Here is an 8,210-nt window from a genome sequence, read left to right as displayed (position 1 = left end):
ACCAATCAGCACACCCTTCTCAACTAGCTGTCACTTGGATCATGATGAAGCTGGAATTGCTGTTGATGAAACCAAATACAGAGGACTCATAGGATCACTACTGTATCTCACTGCCAGCAGGCCTGACATAATGTTTGCAGTGTGCATGTGTGCTCGGTTTCAATCTGCTCCTAAAGAATCACACTACAATGCTGCCAAAAGGATTTTGAAGTATTTGCAAGGAACTAAAGAAATTGGCTTGTGGTATCCAGGTAACATCTCATTAAGTTTAACTGGATATTCTGATTCAGACTTTGCAGGTTGCAAAATTGATAGGAAGAGCACCAGTGGAACCTGTCACTTGCTTGGATCATGCTTGATCTCATGGCAATGCAAAAAAACAGGCTTGTATGGCTCTCTCCACTGCTGAAGCAGAGTACATTGCAACAGGGAGTTGTTGTGCTCAAACTATATGGCTAAGACAGCAATTGAATAATTTTGGTATCTTACTTAACCATATACCTCTGCTGTGTGATAACACAAGTGCAATCAACTAAACCAAAAATCCTGTCATGCATTCAAGAACCAAACACATTGAAATTAGGCATCATTTCCTAAGGGAACACATTTCAAATGGAACATGTGAGATTAAGTTCATTGGTACAGATTTACAGCTTGTTGATTTGTTCACAAAACCATTGGCTAAAGATAAGTTTAATTTTCTGCTTAATGAATTGGGAATTATAAATGTCAATTGTACCTCGTAGTGAAAAATTAAATCTGTTTATTTGTAATTAAATGTGTTTATTTTTGGTACTGATGTGCTTTGATAACTAGGAAAGAGAAATTCTGATCTTTGACTGATTGACTGACTTAGTGGGCATTAACCACTGTACCTTTGACGGTTTTGGTCATGGTTATGTAACCGATTTGATGGTTTGGGTGCTCAATCAAGGTGTGGTATGTGTGCTTCGTGACCCTAAATATATGCTGCATATTTTCAAAGATTCTCTGCACAATTTCAGAGCATAAAATCTTCATGCATATCCATTCATAACTGCCACATCAACCCATTCCTTTTACAATATAAATCTGTGTAAAAATATGATACCCACATTGGTTGTCCATTTTCGGTTCTCACCATTTGAAACCAAGAGAAAATTCTGGTTCAACCATGGCTTCTTCTTCAAGACAGAAACAGAAAAAATAAGGGCAAGCAAAGCACCTTTCAAGGTGTGCTAGAAGGTTGGTTCACTGGAGATGAAGAAGGTATCAATGCCAACATCCACGAAATGAGCAGAAAGCAGATTAACATACCCAAGGTGTTGGATTTCAACTGGCTAAAATCAGAAAAATTGGCAGAAACAAGGGTTGTATTGAAGCACCAGAAACTGAAAAAGCTGTTGGAATTAACGGGTAATGTATATCCTGATTTAGTTAAGGTGTTTTACACTAATCTGACCTTGGATGGAAAGAACATTGTCTCCTGTGTGAAAGGGATCAAAATGAAGGTCACAAGTGATGTTTGGAATTCTATGGTTGGAATCAAGTATGCTGGACTGAAAGTGGGAAAAGGAAACACCAGTGGGATTCAAGAATTCAATAAACTGCAATATTATAATAGCTGTATGAGGAACCCTGCCCAGAGCATAAGCAGGTTCCATGCAGGTCATTTGAACCTAACACCACGTCTTGTTGCCTACATTATAGCATGGCAGCTCATATCAAGAGGTACAAATCATGTTGTTTTGCATGAAGAGGATTTGATCCTTTTATACTGCATTATGAATCTGATCAAGGTAAACTGGGTGTATATCATCAATGAGCATATGCTGAAATCCAAAAGATTAACTGATTATCGCTTTCCTTATGCTATACTTGTTTCAAAATTGATTGACCACTTTGGCATTGACACTTCCAATGAGCGAAATGATACCATCAAAGCTTTGAGTGAGATTGACAACTCAACTCTCACAAAAATGGGATTTCACAAAGTGGAGGACAGCTGGGTGATTCTCAAAGGCAAGGATCCTCAAGAAGAACGTGGAGCCTCTAACCTCAACAATGATGATGAAGATGAGGTTGTTCCCATGGAAGATGACACGGTTCAAGCTGCAGAACACTCATGCTATGTTATTCATCACTCCTACAGGCAAGAACCATCTGCTGGTCATGCTGGAAGTCATAGGACAAGCTCTCCATCTGAAGAAATCAGAGGAGACTCACCTACTCCCCAATCAGTGCATGAAGAGGTTGCTGCAACTCATCAGAATGCTATTGTTTCCTATCAAACTCCATAATACAAAGGTGAACTATTATCCATGTTTGAAAGGCAAGTTCTGTATCGCCTTGATGTCATGACAGCAGAACAGATGGCATATTTTGAGACCACTCAAGCAAGGTTTCAGCACCTTGATGATCAAATTGAAGGAGTTCGGGTGCAGCTTGCTGAGTTATACTACAAGAATTAGTAGTATCTTGCCTTCCATATTTTTCTTTTATTAGTTTTTAATTTCTGTAATGCTGAACAATTTGTCTTTGTTTTCTGGACTGTTATGGTTATGTTTCTGTTTTATCTTCCCTTATGCTTAAATGTTGTTTGATGAATCCAAAGTGGGAGAAAAATAGCTCACCATGCTAGGTGAAGCTAGCTGAAACAAGAAGTCACATTTTGCACCTTAAAATTGATTCACATGTTATGCAATGTTTCAACTTTCTGATTTAGTATTTGGTGCAGTACAAGTTCTTAAAGCAACAGAGCAATGGGGATTTGTCTCCATCAAACAGGGGGAGATTGGTGAAGATGATTGCTGCCCCTTCAACACATGTGTTTGATGAAGACTTTTATGTACAATTCATGTATATTTCCTTTTGCTTTAAGAATGTCTTAGGTAGTGTTTAGAGGTTGTTTAAGAGTATGCTTTTTGCTGAGTAACTCACATCTTAACCACTGACCATGTGATAAGAGCAAGCACAAAATTTCTTAAACTGTTTTTAGCATGTTTTGCAAAAAACACCTTTATTGCATAAAAATAAATATGTTCTTTTCTAAATAAACAGATTCTTTTTTAAACTAATGCTTTGGCTAAGTCATGTGAAAATTAGATTTTGTGCATCAAGTATTTTGACTAAGTCTTCTACCTTTCAAAACGTCTGTGTTTTAATAGTTAAGCTTTTTCTATTATCGTTTTGAAAAATAAATCTGTTCATCTGTAAATGAATGGATTCTTTTTTAGTCTGGTGCAATGCTTATCTTAAACGGTTTTTAGTTTTTTCCCTGCACCAGAATGGTTGACCAAGTCTCCTTCACATAACAAATTCTCTAACTGCTTTTGAAAATAAATCTATTCATTTTATTTTCAATCTATTCTTTTTATAACAGCTTTAACTGTTTTTTGAAAATCTGTTATAAGTTGTGTTTCTATAGAAAGGAAACTTGTTCCTGCGTTTAAATATCGATCATACAATTGAGAAAACAAGTTTTGCATCAGAGAATTAAGGATTTACAAAGAATTAGCATTTGTTCTTGAAATATTTCCAAAATCAAAAGTGTGCTTATTCTTGTTTGGTTCAAAAGCTTGGTGAGAGGTGTTGCTACTGTTTAAGCGATCTGTTCTACTAGTTTAAGGCAGATTTATGCATCCTCTATCAGGTGTATTCGTTTCACATTTCATTTTCTGTAAAAGTGTGGTTGTAAACTCTTCTTGATAGGGTTTCTTGAAGAGTGTGTATGCTGAAATAGGGTTTTTCAGCAAGTATACCAAAAGTTCTTGTAGGGTTCAAGATCAGTGGTGTTTGTGTTTGTTTGGATTGTGATTTAGTGAATTTCACCTTGGATTAGGTGAAGACTGGATGTAGCTCATTGGAGTGAACCAGTATAATTGCCTTGTGTTCATTCTCCCTTAATCTTTGCACTTGAATTACTGCATATCTGTTAAACTGTCAAGAAATAAATTTGTTCAATTAATAATAAATCTGTTCTTTCTGGGCTTGTTTCATATTGTTCTTAATTTCTGGAAAAAAACTGTTTGATTCTGAAAAGAACATATATAATCTGTTAAAAGTCATTGGACCAGATTTATTGTGATAGGCTACTCAATTAATTGTCAAGCTATCAATTGAACCTTAATCACTTGCTTAAAATTGAAGCTTGTTGTTTTGTGATTCACTATTTTTCTTCCTAATATCAGTGTGTGTATCTGGAAAATCAATTTGCAAAATCTCGTGATTAACTTGGCTGTATAAACGTTTTTCAAACACAAACAGTGCCAAAATAAATTTGTTCATTTCCAAATAAATCGATTTTTTTCTGTAAACTGTGATAAATACTGATTCTGCGAGAAATTGTTAAAAGGTCAATTCACCCCCCTCGTGAACTTTGGCACTATTAAATCCAACACTTCTCACCTAAGAAACACATAATAATCAAACAACGAAAGCATTAAAAAGAAGAAAAAAAAGAAAAGGGTTGTAGGAATTAGAGAGAATGGCGGAAGGCTTGAGTGGAGTGAGAGGAAAGTGATTTGGAATAAGTTGTAGATTAAGGGAAAATGAATTAGGGAAGATAAAAGAGAAATAGATTAGGAGAAAGGAAAAGGGATAAGCCTTGAGAGATAAAGAGCGAGAAGGTTGAACGAGGAAGGGCGATTAGTGAGAAGGAAAATGCCGAGAGAGGCATATCGAGTCTGTTAGTCGAATGCGTGCGCATACATCGTTGCTCTCCATTTTCTTTTCTTCTATGTTTCTCTTTCTCCTTCTCTACGTCCTAACCCTAACCGAATAGCAAAACCAACACTTAGTTTTAAAATCCCTATGTAACACATTATATACGGATATAATTTGTATGTAAATATTTCAGTTATTTTAATTAAATATGTAATACCTTATGTACAAATAGAATTTGTATGTAACTATTTTCGTTGTTTTAATTAAATAGGTAATACGTTATATACGGATAGAATCCGTATGTAATAATTTCCACTTTTTTAATTAAAAAGGTAATGTTGTATATATGGTTATAATTTGTATGTAATTATTTCTGTTTCATAGCACCAAAATTACATACGAATTTTATCTGCGAGTAACTATTTTTTGTTTACATATGAATTTTAATTCATATGTAATGTGTATTTACATACTAAATTAAATTTGTATGTAACACTCCATTTATATACAAATTTGTATTCTATGTAGTAATTGATGATTTTAAAGATACGCCTTTATTTACTTAATGAAAAATAAGGAAGAAATAAAGTTTTTTTTTTTCTTCTGATTCCATCATACAACTAAAAGGTTTTAATTACTTTGATTGGACTTTGTGCCCCAATACATGAAGATCAGCCACCAAATATACATCTATCTAGCTCATCCTTGATATGTTGAAAATAAATAAAAAAAACAGAACTAACATTTCACACTTGTCTTTAAAAAGTAAAGTATCAAGTCTTAGTCACTATTGTGTATGAATTACAGTGGTCCATTTACCTTTTTCGTGACCTATTTACCTTTTTCGTGACCTACATATCGTGGCTTATTTTTTCACAAACCTATACTATAACAACTAAGTCCTTAGACCCATTCCCTTGAATTCAAGTTTTCATGAAAGAAAGAAAGAACCATATTGACATGTTATTCATGACAAACTTGAAGTCTAACTATTCCACCTTCTTCCAATAAGCATTGTCAAGCAACCCTTCCACATTTTTACATCTTGGTCAAGAAAATGTATTTTGAGATTATTCATAAAATCTTCTATGATCGGATGTATTTTTGTCTTATTGTATTTCATAATGTTTCAATATAAATACTTTTTATATTAATATATATTTATATTCTTTTAAGTTTCCAATAATAATAGATAAGAAATATCTTAAAAATCAATTTTCACTTGGTTGATTTATTGAATAAGGATATTAAATATGTATAAATCCACGTATTTAGGAGATTGCTTGCACGTTAAAGATGGCGGTGGAACATAAATTGAGGAGGTTGAGTGACTTTTAAGAAAGAAAGTATAAATTATTTTAATATGAAAGTAAGGCCGAAAGTGAGAGCTGCATTGAAAGAGAACTATTTATTGTGTTTAATACAATTGAATTTATTTGAGTATAAAATGTGTGACAAATATTAACTTTGGTATATTTATAGTTGCTTAATTACAGTTGTACTTCAAGGTGAAACATGGGAAGTTATTAAATGTCTTTATTATGGGTTCATGAGTGGTTAGAATTTAGTTTGCACCCCTTTGAAAAGGTATTTGGTGTGATGAACTACAACTAATAACATGATGGAATAATGCAACACTTGTGAGGTTTAACAAGCTATATGAAGTTGGGGTTTAGGGTACTCCTTCACTTAGAAAACACTACATGCTCTTAGATTTTTATTTATTTATTTAGATTTACGATTCTAAATTATTTTTTAAACTTAAACTTTATATTGCAACTTATTTAAATTTATTTTTAGAAACACTTCTTTGAACTGTTTTCAGAAAAATAAATTATTTATATAATTTTATTTTGATTGTAGTTTAATATTAAATTTTAAAAAATTATTTTATTTAAGTTTTAAAAAATATATCTACAAGTATTCACAAATACTTGCATATATATAAAAAAAAAATCCTACATGTATATTTTTATGCAGTAGTGAAACAGTGACGAAGTACAGTATTACATGTAGGAGTATTACCTGCCTGATACCTCCTTTGTTCTGAAAAAAATTGTTCTATTTGTTACCAAAAAAAAACGTGTGACTTTTTTTATATCCTAAGTTTTATTTTCTTTTTTTTAAATCAACTTATTTTTTAAAAATTTATAATAGAAGTTCATGAAACATTGATTTTAAAGTATAATTTAAATAAAATTACTTAATAAAATATTAAATAAATATAACTTTCCTAAAAACAAATTTAAATAAATGACACAATAAAGTATAATTTTAAAAAATTAATATTTTAAAAATAATCTTGATTTTATAAATTTAGATAAAATAAAAATATATAAAATCAAGCTATAAAACATTTTTCTATAATTAACATCTCTTTCATCAATAAATTTATTTTAATTCTTTAATTTCTTTTTTAAATATTTTGTAAGGAATGAGAAAAATTGTTTTAGAGTAGAAGTGATATAATTAAAATTACACATAAATATTTTATTATTAAATTTAAAAGAACATATAAATAGAATTTCATTTATTCATAAACAATCATCATCTCTCTAAAAATTCTATTTTCTTTTCCTCAACCTTCTCTCTAAGATTTTGAACACCTTGCTTATCAATTTGACGATCGGAGTACGCCATTAGACTCCTGGCAGCGAAGACTACGAGATTGAGACTACCCGATCAGAATATCTGATAGAGTAAGTTCATTTTTGTTCCATTTTTCCTTTTCTCTCAATTTTCTCTAAGATTCTAATTTCATCGCTGCTTATCAATTTGACGATCGGAGTCTATCATTGAACTTCTGACAGTGAACTCTACAAGATTTCCCTATCAAAATCTCAGATAGAGTAAGTTCATTCTTGGCCCATTTTCCTTTGAGTTAGTTTTGATTTTCTTAGGTTTGTCTTTAGTTTAAGCTTGCATCATAAGCTTGCAAGTGATGCTTTTATCTTCAGAAATAATATTTCTTAGAGGGTCCTGGTGGTATGGTTAGATCTTTTATCAGGACTCTGTGGTGTAGGTTAGGCTACCCTAGAACTTTTGGTAGTTTGGATCTCTTAAGGAGCATCTGCTCAAGTTCAATTAAGGGAAGCTAGTCTTATTCTTTTCAATATAACTCTATATTAGAAGACCTGGATGTGGGAGGTGACATGGGCACCAATTCCAATTTTTGCTTGCAGGATTGTCTCTTTTGAAGAGTAAAGTAATATATTGACTGAAATGTTGATTTTGAATATTTTATATTGATTTTTAGGTGAATTTTGAAGAGTAAAGTAATATATTGACTGAAATGGTTGATTTTGAATATTTTATATTAATTTTAAGGTGAATAAGTTGTTGAAAGTGTTTGTGATTAATGATTGAAAGTGTTTGAATGATAATATAAATGAGTTGAACTGTTTTTGGAATATTTTGTTGAATTACTTAAATGAGATGTTTGATGAGAAGTGATTGTTTGATTTTAGATGATGATTGATCTAGAGAGCATATTGTACCGGTAGGCACCGGACGAACATACGTGGCCGACCGACCGAATGCATAATAAATATAAGGGCATTTATGTG

The sequence above is a fragment of the Phaseolus vulgaris genome, chromosome 7 (genome assembly GCF_000499845.2).
Source record: "Phaseolus vulgaris cultivar G19833 chromosome 7, P. vulgaris v2.0, whole genome shotgun sequence".
NCBI classification, from domain to species: domain Eukaryota; kingdom Viridiplantae; phylum Streptophyta; class Magnoliopsida; order Fabales; family Fabaceae; genus Phaseolus; species Phaseolus vulgaris.
The sequence above is the reverse complement of the archived record's forward strand: the minus strand, read 5'-3'. Positions refer to the sequence as shown.